Source organism: Ochlerotatus camptorhynchus, unplaced genomic scaffold, assembly GCF_037179485.1.
Source record: "Ochlerotatus camptorhynchus isolate MF236.1 unplaced genomic scaffold, CSIRO-AGI_Acam_v1.1 ptg000550l, whole genome shotgun sequence".
NCBI lineage: Eukaryota > Metazoa > Arthropoda > Insecta > Diptera > Culicidae > Ochlerotatus > Ochlerotatus camptorhynchus.
The window spans coordinates 3,556,965-3,573,584 of record NW_027041033.1 but is presented as its reverse complement, the minus strand read 5'-3'; positions in this window follow the sequence as shown (position 1 = coordinate 3,573,584).

Genomic DNA, 16,620 nt, shown 5'->3' with positions numbered 1-16,620 from the left:
CAACTCAGCGACTGAATTCAATGGGCTCAGAGCATTTTCTTTCCATACGAAATTTACTCATATTTGGGAAAACTTGAGTTACTCATCAGCTATGAGCTCCTGCAGGTTTTCCCAAATATGAGTAAATTTATTGTGAAAAGAAAATGCTCTGAGTCAATTGAATTCAGTCGCTGAGTTGTTCTGGTTGGCCGTGTACTAGAGTCTGTGTATATAAGAGAAACGTCAAAAGAAAAACAGTGGAACTCGCATAACGGTTTTCGAAAAATTCCCTTCCCTTTCACTTGGCAACAGAGGATTTCTGCATCAACTTCAAATGACTTCTAGCGAGAAAACAAATTAGCGGCTGTAGTAAATCATTATGGTCCCAATCAACAAGCATTTTCCTTAGAAAGGTGAAGGCTGACATACGAAGATGGGGAGACCCTCCTGACCACCGAGCTCAGGTTGTCCTGGTAAGACTCAGAATAGGCCATACCATAGTCTCGCATAACTTTCGCGAGCTCTGCCGCACCAACTGTTCAGTGGAACACATAATCTGCCACTGTACTCAATACGAAGGCTGACGACAGCTGTACGGCATACCAAGCAGCATTAGGGACACACTGAGTAACGACCCGACTAGAATCACAGCATTAATGGGCTTCCTCCGCGAGGCCGGCCTCTTCGATCAAATATGAAACCTGCCAAAATCCCGACCACCGCAATACCAATGGACTTTCTCTTATCACCCAACATCTCAATCCAAAGCAAGATCCTCAGCAACTTAACATTCAAAACTCCGAAGAAAGACAGCACATTGACAGCCTCAGTACTTAACTAAAGGAGGCCTCTTATAGACCTCCTAACATGATAAAAAAGGAGAAAAAATAAAATAGATAAATAAACATTGTAACTAGATGAGGTCCCTTCTGGACCCCACACTATCTTTTTAGAGACAAACCAGCCAACAGCTGAAAGCCTCTATAATAAAGAAATCAATCAATAATCCGCGGAGCTCTAGGATCAGTTTCATGAATTGATCATTTTAACGGATGATCCCATGGTCTCCAGGGTCCATATTCCGTTCATAACTTTGAATTCATTCTGATGAGATGTCTATGAGTGGCTTCGAAAAAACCGCGGTGTAATGAATTGACCACTTTTCTGGATTTTCCGGATCTTCTAGTGGACCACCCCATGTTCATGTTCTCCATGTTCCGGTAATAACTCCAAATTCATTCGGATAAGACGTCTATGAGAGGTCTCGAAAAAACCACCGAGGTCTAGGATCAGTTTCATGAATTTACCAGTTATACGGATGTTTCGGATCTTCCGGTGGACCATCCCGTGGTTCGCAGGGTCTATATTCCGGTCACTACTCTGAATTCATTCGGACAAGGCGTCTATGTGTGGTATCGAAAAAAAAGTGGAAACTGCTGGCAATCAACAAGATATTTTGCAACCTGTTCTCAGTAAATGGGTTCTTTAATTTTGAAACATATATAGGTTTTTATACATCATCTGAAAAAGCTTCGTTTTCTGAGCAGAGCGATATTTTTTTTTTAACCCACACACTTTCATCTCGATTTTTAAATCAAGATTTAAAGCAAAATAATCCCAAGCTCCTCCCCTGATCCTATCATTCGAAAATGTACCCTTCTAACCTCGAGTAAGCCGCGAGTAATCGGCCCAACTCCTACTAGACATAGAATTAAGTGAATTTTGTTACACACAGTGAACAATGAATTATCGGCTCCGTAAAGCTAACGCGATTGAGCCTTCCAAATAAACGAACCAGATAAAAAAAAAAGCAAAATAATAATTTAACTGTTTGACACTAAACTGACAGCTCGCTCCCATACAAAGTGACACCGAGGGGCGCTAATAAGGTGATTTTTGCAAATGTAATCGTACTTATTTAAATAGTTCCAGTGTACCAAAGTTGATGAAATTTTGGGTTTGGGTTCCATTTTAAATGCAATAGCACAGCAAATGTAGTAGCACAGCAAACAAGGAGTAGCAATTTCAAATTTGTATGTTTTATGGAAGCTGACATTTGTGCCTTTAAAGTTTCACGCTAAGGCTTCCTTAGAGTAACACCTTAAAGAACCCAATTTGCTAGCAACCTAGAGTTACCTCTATCACAGACAAACAGACGTAACTATTTGAAAAAGTTTTTCTTGAAAACATAGTATCTCAAAACATAGGACCTCAGTAGCGACATCTTTCAGGCTTCTCGCGGAAAACAAGCTTGCTCGTTAACTCGCAAACAATATTGCATAAAAGTTCTATAGAATGTATAGAAACGTCAAAGTGACCCGATGCCAGCGCTGCGGCGAGTATTTCGCGGTACTGATAATATTCAAATCAACCGTTAAATGCGTGAACGAAGATACTCAATGAAGGGTTACGTCTATTTGTCTGTGCCTCTATGTTACTAGTGTGTTTGAAGACGAGCAACTCTCCGCTAATCTCATTACTTCCGCGGCCAGTACTGTTCCTTTGGTCAACCAAATGCTCAGCGTTGTCGAAGCCACTACATATACGATTTCTAGAGCAGCATCTAAACTTAAGACTTAAGGCTGGACCCGATGGTGTTCCGTCGAATATTCTTAAAAATAACATCACTTGTCTTTTAGATCCACTGGGCCGCATATTCCAGCTCTCTCTTTCCAGCGGCATCTTTCCGTCTTGCTGGAAGACTACGGATATGTTTCCTGTTCATAAAAAGGGAAGCAAACGCGACGTAAACAACTACCGGGGAATCACATCGCTGAGTGCTGTATCAAAACTTTTTGAATTGGTTGTCATAGAGTTCCTAAATGCGCATCTATGCGCAATATCTATGTACAGATCAACACGGATTCATAACTGGGCGTTCCACAACTACGAACCTGCTGTACCTAACGTCTTACATCACAGACAGTTTGATTGCTCGGACCCAAACGGACGTTATCTACACAGATCTTACGGCAGCCTTCGATAAGCTGAACCACGAAATTGCGATCGCTAAGCTTGATAGGCTAGGTATCGGTGGAAATCTTTTGATATGGTTTCGTTCATACCTCACGGAGCGCCAACTGACAGTTACTTTGGGTACTTGTCGCTCAGCAAGCTTCTGCGCAAAGTCCGATATACCTCTGGGACCATTGGTATTTATCCTTTACTTCAACGACGTTCACCATGTTATCACAAAGCCACGATTATCGTTTGCAGACGATCTGAAAGTTTTTCTGCGCATCCGCTCACTCGCCGACTGCCGTGCTCTCCAAAATCAGATTGACATCTTTGCTGACTGGTGTAGTCTAAACCGACTGGTGGTCAACCCAGCTAAGTGTACAGTTATTACTTTCTCACGCAAGAAACAACCGATTATTTTCAACTACAAACTACTAGGCACGACTATCGAACGGGTGCACTGCGTGAAAGACTTAGGCGTTTTTCTAGACTCAAAGCTGACATACTCACACCATATATCGTATGTCGTCGACAAAGCGTCCAGAACTCTTGGCTTTGTCTTCAAGCTTACTAAGAACTTCACAGACATTTACTACTTGAAATCGCTCTATTGCTCTCTCGTACGATCTACGTTGGAATACTGCTCTGCAGTCTGGAGCCCGAACTACAATAATGGGGCCGAGCGAATTGAATCTGTGCAACGACGTTTTCTTCGCTTCGCGCTCCGTAAGCTGCCTTGGAGATACCCACTTCGTCTTCCAAGCTACGAGAATCGCTGCCAATTGATCAATGTCGAGCCCTTACGTATCCGAAGAGATGTTTTCAGAGCCTTAACCGTCGCCGATACTCTGCAAGGAAGAATCGACTGCGAAGCAATTCTGCAACAAATGAACATTAATGTTCAACCTCGATCACTACGCAACAGTCTCATGCTGAGACTTCCACTTCTTCGAACTAATTATAGCCTATAGGGAGCGCTATTTAGGGACCCGTATAGAAGGCCGAATCACAAAAGGCCGAAACACAAAAGGCCGAAAGCCAGAAAGGCCGAAAATTTATCAAAAACCTTAGTAGAACAAGTAGTTGAATGTGTGTAGCTATAACGTTCAGCAAAACGGACCAAGAGCAATATCGTTGCTAATGACGATTTTCAATTTGAGAATACCTCCCATCAGGCATAACCTTTTATAACGAAACAAAAGCATTTGTAAACAAACTTTCTAAGGCCCTTTACACGCGAACCAAAGTACGCCCACGCAAACCAATACCACTTTCGGAAAGGTGATAGTTGCCCCTATCCGATAATGTTGTTGGTTTGCGTAGGCATACTTTGGAACGCGTGTAAAGGGCCTTAGAAAGTTTGTTTACAAATGCTTTTGTGCCGTTATCAAATGTTATGCCTGCCATATAGATCAGTGCACGGTCCCTAACCTCACTTTTTGCTCCCTATCATTTTGCTTCTGAGTAAAAGAGATAGCAACGAATGGGAGCCAAAACAAACCACCCAAAACTGTCAAAACTTACGGGTGAGAGAAGAGTGTGGCAAATCTTCGTGAACTGATCAATTGAATGTTATCTTGAACGAAGCCATCATCGTCATTGAATACTCAAAGATCTGGAAAAATAAAGCTAACTATCACTTTCTCTCTCATTCAGCATCTGAAGCCTTTCTGCTCTTACAACTGAGTCACCCCGTTGAATTGTCCGCATTCACAAAAAAAAAACGAACCCATCTTGTCATTAAATCGTCGTTAGACACTCAAACAAACATTAAACTAAAACTACCCAAATTTAAAGTTTTTTTTTTAATTTTCATTACGGAAATCGAATGGCTATTAAGTAGCTTCCATTATATTTTATTTCGAAGATGCAGAATAATAATTATTGTAACTTTACTTTAATAATGTAATTTAATTTATTAAAAACAAATTAACAAAAGCCCGAATCGGGAAAGCGACAAAGTGGACCGGTGCGAGCGCGCGCTATCGCTCCGGTCCACTTTGTCGCTTTCCCGAGCTTTTGTGATTCGGCCTTTCGTGATTCAGCCTTTTGTGATTCGGCCTTTCGTAGAATAGGCGTAGCCAGAGGGGGCAACTGTCCCCCCCCCCCTAAACTCAGCAACACAAAGGCTTTCGGTGAAATGGCATTCGGTCAAATTTTCCATAGTAAATTTTTTTTTCACCCCTCCCTAGATCGAAACCTGGCTGCGCCCTTGATTCGTAGTACTACCCGCTATTTACGGCTTGCAGCGAGTGTTCAACCGAGTAGCGTCAATGTTCCATTTCCACACGGAAAAGGGTAACGGAGGTATTTTGGACCGCTTTAGGAAGTCGTTATACAATTTCTTGAAAAATGTATGATTTTCTTACAATAAATGGATAATTCATTAGGTCATTACAAAGAATTGAATGTGTTTGTCAAAACAAATCGTTGTACAACGCAATTTGACAAAGAAATAAGTAGGAAATTACAAAAAATACTGAAGAAGCTTTTAATTTCATTTTGGACCGCTAAATTTTAATTTGGACCATCAACAAAACATATTTTGGCCCAACTTTTCTACTTCAGGCTGCTTGTGAAAACATATTTTGGACCAGGTTTGGAACATATTTTGGACCACATGAATGTGCCCATAATATTATTTTATTTTTGAGTTTATATAGTAAATCTTTGCTTTAAAATTAAAAAAATGCATATTTTAATATTTTTCATCTTCATTGGCTATAAAAAGAAAAAAAGAGAAGTTAAACGTTTATTTCATTCATTTTATTGGATCAAACATATTGAACGGAATACAGTTAAGATGATGAAAACGGATCTATTTGCTCTTCACGGTTTCTGATTATTCGATTTCATTGCTTGTTTGCTCTCATTTCGTTATTTAGCCTTCTGTTGTTCTTCCTCAGCTCATATCTTCTTCTTTCTTTGTTCCTGTTTGGATTTCATGGTTTTTTTGGCCTTCGATTTCTGTGCTTGCTTTTTTCTTTCGCTCTTCAGCCTTCTTTTGTTTTTCTTCAGCTTCTCTTTTCTTCTCTTCCTCAACAGCTTTGTGGTACAGTAATTTTTTCCCTTGATTTGTTTTCCGTCGATCTTGTTTTCCGTGCTGAGCACCAATGCGACCGACGCCAGAGAGGCAGCTCCCACACCTGGACCCTACCTATCGACCCATCAACTCATGAACCGGGGACCAACGGCTTTACTTCCCTTCCGAAGGAAGGCGTGATCAGAGATGTTATGCCTCAGAACATCCCGGCGGCGCCGACTGGGATTGAACCCAGGCCTGCTGGGGTGAGTCGTGGTACAGTAATCTACGACGTGAAGTGAGAACAGGTGGACTTTTACGTTTATATCTCATATTCCCTTTTCTGTGTGGCGTTTCTGGTGATTCCAAAAAATTTGAAAGCTAACTGCGGTGCAATTTAGAATCATCCTTTGACTCCAGTACATCGTTTCCCGGTGAGTCATTGTCATTTTCATTGGTGTCTCGTTTTCGGGTGATTCAAGGTCGATGTAGTGGCACTCAAATGCATAATCCGGCTGGTCTATCAAATATTCTGTTAATATTTCTTCCTTCGGTTCAGCATTGTCCATCATTCGATCTTCGATTTGCTCTTGGTTACCTGAAATAGAATTTAGAGGTTCAAGCAGCTTGAAAACCCGTGCGATAATCATTTCGCGAGTGAATCATAATCGTCCATATCACGGGTCCTATATCTCTTCAGACGATCGGGTCCCATCAATTGAAGTATTTCTACAGCTTTAGATCGAATTACCGGAATTGTTTCAACAGTTACAGCACCAGTTGTTCTATCTGCAAAATAAGAATGTTCTTCTGTTGATTAAGGTTGCTGACGAACATCATTTGCCGCATCTACCGCTTCAATCTGTCCTTCGACCGGTTTTGATACTAATTGATTACGGCCAAGGCATTTAGTGTAATCGACGTTATCCTTATCAAATGGAAACAAGCCGCAACATTCAAACCCTTTCCTTATCACATCCGCATCTACCGCATCCATTGTTTTCACGAGGAGTGGGGCAAAGTTTTCGGTTTTCAAGTACTTGTTAAGGCCGGCGCACAATAGATACGTTTTCGGGTTTTTTGACAGATAATGCATGGGCTAACTGTCAAAAAACCTGAAAACGTATCTATTGTGCGCCGGCCTTTATGCTGGGTTTAGACTAGGCAAGTCAAATGATCAACTCAGTTGAATTCAATTGGCTTGAAAAGTTGAGCCTGGTCCAACTTTTTTCAATTCAAGTAAGTTGATCAAGTCAGTTGAATGGTATGGTTTACACGTTCAATTCGCGTTCAAGTCAGTTGAATTCAACTGACTTGATCAATTGACTTGCCCTATCTAAACCCAGCTTTAGGGTTTGTTATAGCGAATTTGTTTATTATCCAGGTTGGAACCAGTTCCAACCCATGCGAACCCGAGCTTATTGTCAGTGCGAACCTCAACCCGAGCCAGGTTACAAAAACAAACGTTAACACTGACGTTTGAAAGGCAACAAGCAGACCCAATCTTGATACCCGATCCAGGTTGGAACTGAATCAAAAACAAATTCGCTATTAGTTTCCATTCATCAACAACGTGAGTCCAGGCATTTTTGAGCGGTTTGAAAACTGCCACATCGAGTGGTTACAAGATTCTTGTACAATTGGCGTACAGGCAAACTAGATGGATGCCCAACTTTTGGCACTCATCTGCGGTCTTCCAGGCGGTGTGCGATGAGTGTCTGTCAATGTAGTAAATTGCCGAAAGGGCATCTGCTTCAACCAGTTGGGGATGCAATATATTTTTGACATATTTGAGGAAACAAGACGTCGTCATCCATCCAGAGTCAGTTTTTCCTATGCCCCAATCTGCAGGCACACTCCGAGTAACTTCAGACGAAATTTCCCACATGTTGCGCTCGGGGCTAGCCATTGCTTCTTCGAATGTGCGTGGCTCGTCGACATATTGCGCTGCTATGCGCACGGTGTCTTGGTACCGTTCTGGCGGGATGCCCTTTGTGGTACGCTCCGATCGTCGGACTACTTGTACATCAACTTCGCCGACGACGTCTTGCTCCTCCTGATAGTCGGATGTCTCAAGCTCCTCCTGCGCTTTTGTTTCCACGTCGAACCCGAGTAGATCGAACTTATCCGATTCGTCCTCGCTCTCGTCCACGTTTGCTGGAATAACGGGGACCTCAGCTTTCGGTTGCTCTAGGAGTCTAAATGGATAATCAACGATACTTTCCTTCTGAGGTTCAGCACTCTGAACCGCGTCCAATGGCAGGAACCTGCAGTCCCGACTGACGGTCAGCTTGTCATTGTTCGGGTCCATGAATCGGTACGCCTTGTGTTGGTGACCAAGGGTATGGCAACTGAAATCGAGATGGAAGAGTGCGGCTGCCGAGTCGTCTGTGAATGCTGTCTTGAGGGCAAGCTGACACGTCTTCCGTTCCCCAAGAAGTCGAAGCCAAAGTCCAAGCAACCTGGGCCCATAACCTCTTAGAGAAGGGAGTTAACACTCCGAATACGGTGGGTAAAAACCTTTACGCCGACTACGAAGCCTCCGAAAAACGTGTAACAGCATGTTTGCAATGTCATAACTTAGCCATTTCTTAATGAATTTTAAAAATTGTGGTACCTTTAGAATTCCTAGGGTTTGTAGATGATTTTGATTGCAAACTTGAAAATAGAGTCGTCTACTTTTTTAAAAAGCGAAAAGAGTTGTTACACGTTTTTTTCAAAGGTGTGTTTGTAGGGTTTTGCAAGTGTCACAAGATCTGTAATTTAGATTAATGGGCACAAATGTTCACAATTAGCCAGAATACAGTTATGGTTCCTATATATGGATCTTGGAGACAACGGAACGGTCCTCGAAAAATCCGGAACATCCGTAAAAATGGTCAATCCATGATCCTGATCCTAGAGCTCTCCGTTTTTTTTTGAAAACATTAGGAACTGTGATATAAACAAATATTTGGGGTCGTGACATAAACATGTACCTCGATGGCCATGGGACCGTCCTCCGGAAGATCCGAAACATCCGTAAAAGTGGGCAATCCATGAAACTGATCCTAGAGCTTCGTGTTTTTTTTTTTAACATTAGGATCTGTGATATAAGAATGAATTTGGGTCATGGACCCAGATGGCCATGGGACCGTCCTCCGGAAGATCCGGAACATCAGTAAAAGTAGTAAATCCACGATCCTGATCCTAGAGCTCCGCGTTTTTTTTTTAAATAAACATTAGGAACTGTGATGATAGAAAGAATTTGGGTTTGTGACATAAACATGAACCTGGATGTCCATAGGACCGTCCTCCGGATGATCCGGAACATCCGTAAAAGTGATCAATCCATGAAACTGATCCTAGAGTTCCCCTTTTTTTAACATTAGGATCTGTAATATAAGAATGAATTTGGGTCATGGACCCAGATGGCCATGGGACCGTCCTCTGGAAGATCCGGAACATCCGTAAAAGTGGTAAATCCACGATCCTAATCCTAGAGCTCCGTGGTTTTTTTGAAAACATTAAGAACTGTGATGATAGAAATAATTTGGGGTCGTGACATAAACATGAACCTGGATGTCCATGGGACTGTCCTCCGAAAGATCCGGAACATTCGTGAAAGTGTAAATGTGGTGAATGTATGGAACTGATCCTAGAGCTGCACGGTTTTTTTCGAAAACACTTGGAACTGTCATATATAAATTAATTTGCGCGATCACACTGCTGAGCGCCGCTTACAAGGTACTCTACCAAATTATACGCCGCCGCCTGTCACCATTTGCAAGAGATTTCTTGGGCAATACCAGCAGGGATTCATGGGTTCATATTCGCGATTCGGCAGGTTCTGCAGAAATGCCACAAATACAACTTGCTTACACATCATTTCTTCATCGATTTCAAATCCGCATACGACACAATCGATCGTGATCAGCTATGGCAGATTATGCACGAGTACGGATTTTCGGATAAACTGACGCGATTGGTCAAGGCAACGATGGATCGAGTGATGTGCATTGTTCTAGTATCGGGGACACTCTATGGCAGGGAATCGTGCCTACTTTGGACTCCGGAGGACGCTCCGGTCGAATAAAATTCGCCACGTCACTATCTAAAAGACGCTGATTAGACCGGTGGTCGTCTACAGCCACGATACCGTTTATTCCGGTGAACCATCCCGTGCTCCCTATAGGGTCTATATTTCGGTCACAACTCTGAATTTATGCTGAAAAGGCGTCTATGAATGATTTCAAAATAAACGTGGATCTCTATGATATGTTCATGAGTTTCCCACTTTTACGGATGTTCCGGATCTTTTGGTGGACCATTACGTGTTTGCCTGGTCCATATTCGGGTTATAACTTCAAATTCATTCTGATAAGACGTTTATGAGTGATTTCGAAAAAAAAAAACCGTCGAACTCTGAGATTAGTTTCATGCAGGCTTGCAATTGCTCATTACAGCTTAAAAAGAACATCACTTATCTTTTAGATCCACTGCGCCGCATATTCCGGCTCTCTCTTTCCAGCGGCATCTTTCCGTCTTGCTGGAAGACTGCGGATATGTTTCCTGTTCATAAAAAGGGAAGCAAACGCGACGTAAACAACTACCGGGGAATCACATCGCTGAGTGCTGTATCAAAACTTTTTGAATTGGTTGTCATAGAGTCCCTAAATGCGCATTGCAAGCAATATCTATGTAGTGATTCATAACTGGGCGTTCCACAACTACGAACCTGCTGTACCTAACGTCTTACATCACAGACAGTTTGATTGCTCGGACCCAAACGGACGTTATCTACACAGATCTTACGGCAGCCTTCGATAAGCTGAACCACGAAATTGCGATCGCTAAGCTTGATAGGCTAGGGATCGGTGGAAATCTTTTGAGATGGTTTCGTTCATACCTCACGGAGCGCCAACTGACAGTTACTTTGGGTACTTGTCGCTCAGCAAGCTTCTGCGCAAAGTCCGATATACCTCTGGGACCATTGGTATTTATCCTTTACTTCAACGACGTTCACCATGTTATCACAAAGCCACGATTATCGTTTGCAGACGATCTGAAAGTTTTTCTGCGCATCCGCTCACTCGCCGACTGCCGTGCTCTCCAAAATCAGATTGACATCTTTGCTGACTGGTGTAGTCTAAACCGACTGGTGGTCAACCCAGCTAAGTGTACAGTTATTACTTTCTCACGCAAGAAACAACCGATTATTTTCAACTACAAACTACTAGGCACGACTATCGAACGGGTGCACTGCGTGAAAGACTTAGGCGTTTTTCTAGACTCAAAGCTGACATACTCACACCATATATCGTATGTCGTCGACAAAGCGTCCAGAACTCTTGGCTTTGTCTTCAAGCTTACTAAGAACTTCACAGACATTTACTACTTGAAATCGCTCTATTGCTCTCTCGTACGATCTACGTTGGAATACTGCTCTGCAGTCTGGAGCCCGAACTACAATAATGGGGCCGAGCGAATTGAATCTGTTCAACGACGTTTTCTTCGCTTCGCGCTCCGTAAGCTGCCTTGGAGATACCCACTTCGTCTTCCAAGCTACGAGAATCGCTGCCAATTGATCAATGTCGAGCCCTTACGTATCCGAAGAGATGTTTTCAGAGCCTTAACCGTCGCCGATACTCTGCAAGGAAGAATCGACTGCGAAGCAATTCTGCAACAAGTGAACATTAATGTTCAACCTCGATCACTACGCAACAGTCTTATGCTGAGACTTCCACTTCTTCGAACTAATTATAGCATAGGGAGCGCTATTTACGGCTTGCAGCTAGTGTTCAACCGAGTAGCGTCGATGTTCGATTTCCACTTGACACGGAATATGCTTCGCCGAAGATTCTCTGCCTTTTTTGCTGACCGAAGGCGCTTGATACCCAACAGCTAAGTGTAAAATTTAATTTTTAGTAACTTGACAATGCTTTCCAAGTTATTTTCGTTTGTAACTGTAGTAACTGTAGTATATGTATGTCGTCTGTATAATCTGTACTTTTTTTACAACACATCATTGGGACTATTTCTAGTCTGTTGATGCAACCATAACAAATAAACAAATAAACAAATAAACAGCTAAAATGCTATTTTTCGTAATTATGAAACAATGGGATACTATAATGATAATTTTTATTTGTAAGGTGCAAGAAGAGGTGGTAAAGTTTGTGTATGATACATAAAATTTATCAATTTTGCTTTCAGAAGGTCACAATTAGCGATTTTATGATCACTGATTGCTCGCTCATCGCGTTGCTCATCGTTACAGCTAATCGCTATTGTGACCCTCTAAAAGCAAAATTTACAAATTTTATGTATCATACACAAACTTTACCACCTCTTCCTGCATCTTACAAATAAAAATTGTCATTATAGAATCTTATTGTTTCATAATTACGAAAAATAGCATTTTAGCTGTAATGAGCAATTGCAAGCCTGGTTTCATGAATTGACCACTTTTACAGATGTTCTGGGACTTCCGGAGGACTAAACTTGTGACTTTCCGGATGCAAAATTTTCCCAAAAGGTGGTCATCCATCTTGGTAATAACTTTTCGCCGGGAAGTTATCTCTTCAAATTACCCGACAATAATAGTTTGTCCCAATTAGCTCTAATCCCATATGGTACGTGTATTCGTTAAGGTGAATTGCTGTGAAATCCTTATTCTCGGAACCAGTTCGAAACTTTAAGTGCACAAATATCAGCATCTACGACACGTGCAACATTAGAATTGTTACTTTACGTTTGCTGCACTGAAGCATACACGAAGTAGTAATTTCCGAGATTTGTGTAATTGAAAATTCGAAGTGGACTCTACAAGGAATCACCTTAATGTCGGTTCCTATTGTGCGGTCCCTATTAACCGTACTTTTCCCGATTAAATTCATCGTAAAAATTCACGGCTTTTTCCCGGTCACTGGTCACTAGACTGATGCAAAATTTGACTTTTTCGCTCCACAGTGCTTAAATGGTTTCAAATCGGGTCCTGATTAGCCTCCCAAAGTTACAACTCATTTGGTTAGAAACAGACTTCGCACAAGCCATTTGAAGTTGACATGTAAATTACTATGGGAAATCTCAACTTTTTGTTTATTGCCTTCTAGTCTTTTTCCATATTGAGCTGCGAAACAGTTTGATAGCCATTCTTATAGAAAATTTTTTCAGCTACAACTTTGCTGAAGATCGTTTCTATGCAAAACGAGACAGGAAAATTTTATTAATTATTTAAGAGATTGGTAATCTTATGGCATGATCAAGCAGCTGTTTTGTGAGCAACACTGTATGTTGCAGTGTGACATAGTAGCCATGATTTTTGTGTCCTATTCAACGCCCCAGAAACACCAATGTTGCCTGCTGAGCAGTTGATTGAGCATGATCATAAGACATCAGCGCATTGAACCATTGATAACTTTCGATCCTTGCATTTAATCAAAAAGTAGTCTTCAGCATAGTTGTAGCTGGGAAAATTTCCTACAAGTACATTTGAAAGCTTTTTAAGCATACCGATATGGTGAATTATTAGATAGATATAAACAAAAATCTTGGTTTTACCATAGTAATTACCATACAAACTTCAACTGGTTTGTGCCATCTCAGTTTCTCACCAAATGGGTTCAAATTTTGAGAGGTTAGTCAGGATCCGATTTGAAATCGTTTAAGTATTGTGGAGCGAAAATTTCAAACTTTGCATCACTCTACTGGTCACCCTGAACATGCCTCATTTTCGATTTCACAATGCACGGCCAATGAGATCAACTCAAATTTGAGTTCAGTTTACTCATAATCGCAAAAAGTGCAGGAACTCAGCGATGAGTAAATTTGTCTCATGTTTTCCTGTGGAAAACCTAAAAAATCTGCCGGAAAATTTACGAAAATTTTACTCAGTTTAGAAGTAGTACCAATAGACTGAGAGAATCCAATCTTTACTTTTCTCAAATTCGAGATTTTTTGCTGGAAAAACTGGTAGATCATAAGGCGATCGCTGAGTACTTGCCCTTTTTGTGATTTATGAGTAAACTATAAACTCAAATTTGGGTTGATCTCATTGACCTTGTAGTAAAGCACGTATTACGTAAGAGGTTTTTTTTTGAGCTTATTTTATTCCAGCTCCGCCTTAGTAAGATCTTACGTCGAACATTAACATGCACTGTATTCTTCATGATTACGTAATTTTTTTCTGAGATTTCCTCCCTCCCTTGTAGGACAACATAAGAAAATGTCCCCTTAACGTCTTACGTAATAAGTGCATGATCCCTAAAAGAACACTCAGTTGCGAGCAACAATAATGTTTACGACAGACATGATTGCAGTACCGCTGTACTCCTGTAATCTAGTACGTCAATTGTGGTACTGGATTAAAGGAGTACAACCGGAACTACAATCATGTCTGTCAAAGGTTTAAAATAATTAACGTCAAATAACAAGAAGAACCATACGGATATGCGGGGTCAAATATGGACCAGTTAGGTCTGTGTCACAAATGGGAAAGATATGTAGGGTAAGGTGGGGCAAGATGGATCACCTAGATCATTTATTAATTTATTTGTTTGTTAAAATCAACAGGTTCAATGCAACCCCAATAAGGGTTTGCTTTTTCAAATCAGCATTGGAGCGACATTGAGCCTGTTGCCTTTGACAATAAAAAAAAATCTATTGATACTGAGTATCAATACTACCGGCGCGCCAGGGAGGCAGCTCCCACCAATGAGACCAACTGCTTTCAAATCAAAGATGTTATACCTCAGAAAATCCCGACGGCACCGACTGGGATTGAATCCAGGCCCTTTGGAGTGAGAGGCAGTCATGCTTACCACTACACCACCGGCGCCACTGAAATCAAGTAGATGACCCATTTTGCCACGTGACCCATCTTACCCCACCTTATCCCATATGCAGTTTGCTTGATGCAAGATATAGATAAATCAATTTCCAAATGAATGGAAGAAGCGATGGAGTCCGGAGCGCCGAAGCGGATAGACGACTACGTTGAAATGGTCAAAATACACATTTAAGGATAACCAAAAGTCTGACGAGCTGCATGAGGTGGAGAGTTCAACACGCGATGGCGGGGCACAAAAATCGCTACCTAGAAATGGCCAGATGCTGATCGATACTGGCCGTTTTGCGGGGAGATGCTTAGTAAACAACTACCAGAATCGCTTGCCGTCCAGAAAGATCAAAATAGGTTTGGATTAGAGAGGGTCTAGTATAAGAGAGGAGCGGACTGCCTGGTATTGAGCCAAATGAACTGTCAAAGCCAGAGCCAATCGAGCAGCGCCTATCTTGATTGCATTGGCAGTGTTGCTAGAAATCACTTAGGCATAGGATGCCAAGACAGTTTGTCGCTTATAATAAACCCTCTCTAATTACTACCTGCCATGTTGTAGTTCAGTACTTACAACAATCAATACGAAACTAACGATTTTAAATTGGCTCACCACTTTAGTAGCCTATTGGTCCCAAGCAAACGATTAACGTACCCTATTCTAGTTGAAATTCTATTACTACACTATGTTTGTTTTGATTCGCTATGAAAGTTTGACAGATAACATCAGGGGTGTGTGGATTCATGCAGAACATGCAGGGGTGAGTGAAATAGCTTGGGACTGCTTGGGACCGTTGTTCTGGTACTGAGTGAGCCAAAAATAATAATGATTTTCTTCGGGACCCAGTGGTCTTAGAGTTACCTCTATGGTACTTACTCAACCACCGATCACTATTTTCCGGAATCCCAGTCAATAGCAGGAAGAGTTTAGAAGCCTTCAAAAAATTTAATCGGGATTTCTTGTTAGTGATCTGTTGATTGCATGATGATTCTTCATGTTTGGTCGTATTAACCGCTTAAACAACACTCGATCGACAAAAGGTCCTATCTGCTTTGATCGATTCTCTTCATCGACTTTCTCTTTTGCAAACCACTGCTACGCAAAAAGATTTCCCATTATTTTTACCACATAGGCATAGGTTGCCAAGGTATTTTGTTTTGAATCCGCTCCTCTCTTATGATAGACCTCTCTAGTTTGGATAGCTTGGCTGGAAGAATGATTAAATTTGTTTAATCAGGCGGATATCTGCTGGTGCAGAGGAAAGATGATGTGGTGGTCATTCAATTTACGAGTCATCCGAAGAACAATCCGGCAGGACTTGGTGCCGGTGAGGTAGCCTTTGATGAATCTTACGATGAAATTTTGTATGATCCAGAAATTGCGTTAACTACGAGCAAGAAGCTATTTTGGATGACTACGTAAATGAAGCCAGTTTACGACAATCATTGAGGACTACCCAAAAAATGACAAAATCCATGTTGGAAAAGTTGAAAGTTGTGGTTGACCAACTCAACCTTCATAATTAGGCCTATTCTGCGCGGCTTTTAAGGTGCAGTGGCAGTGAAGTGAAGGAGTCTCAGCTCACCCGAGGTGACAATTCAATGAATATTGCATTAGGTCCTAAGTAACATTGATCGATTCTCTTCGTCGACTTTCTCTTTCGTTAATAACTTGAGCACATAACCGTTTCTTGCTGTTTTTGTCGTATTAGATGCTAGATAAAATAGGCCTAAATCATCTAGCTTGCATTCGAGTGAACTGAAAAAAAAAACTAATTACTTACCGCTCTCCGTTCTGGACACCCAGACATTTCGGACATTGCTTCACACACACACAACCACCCAC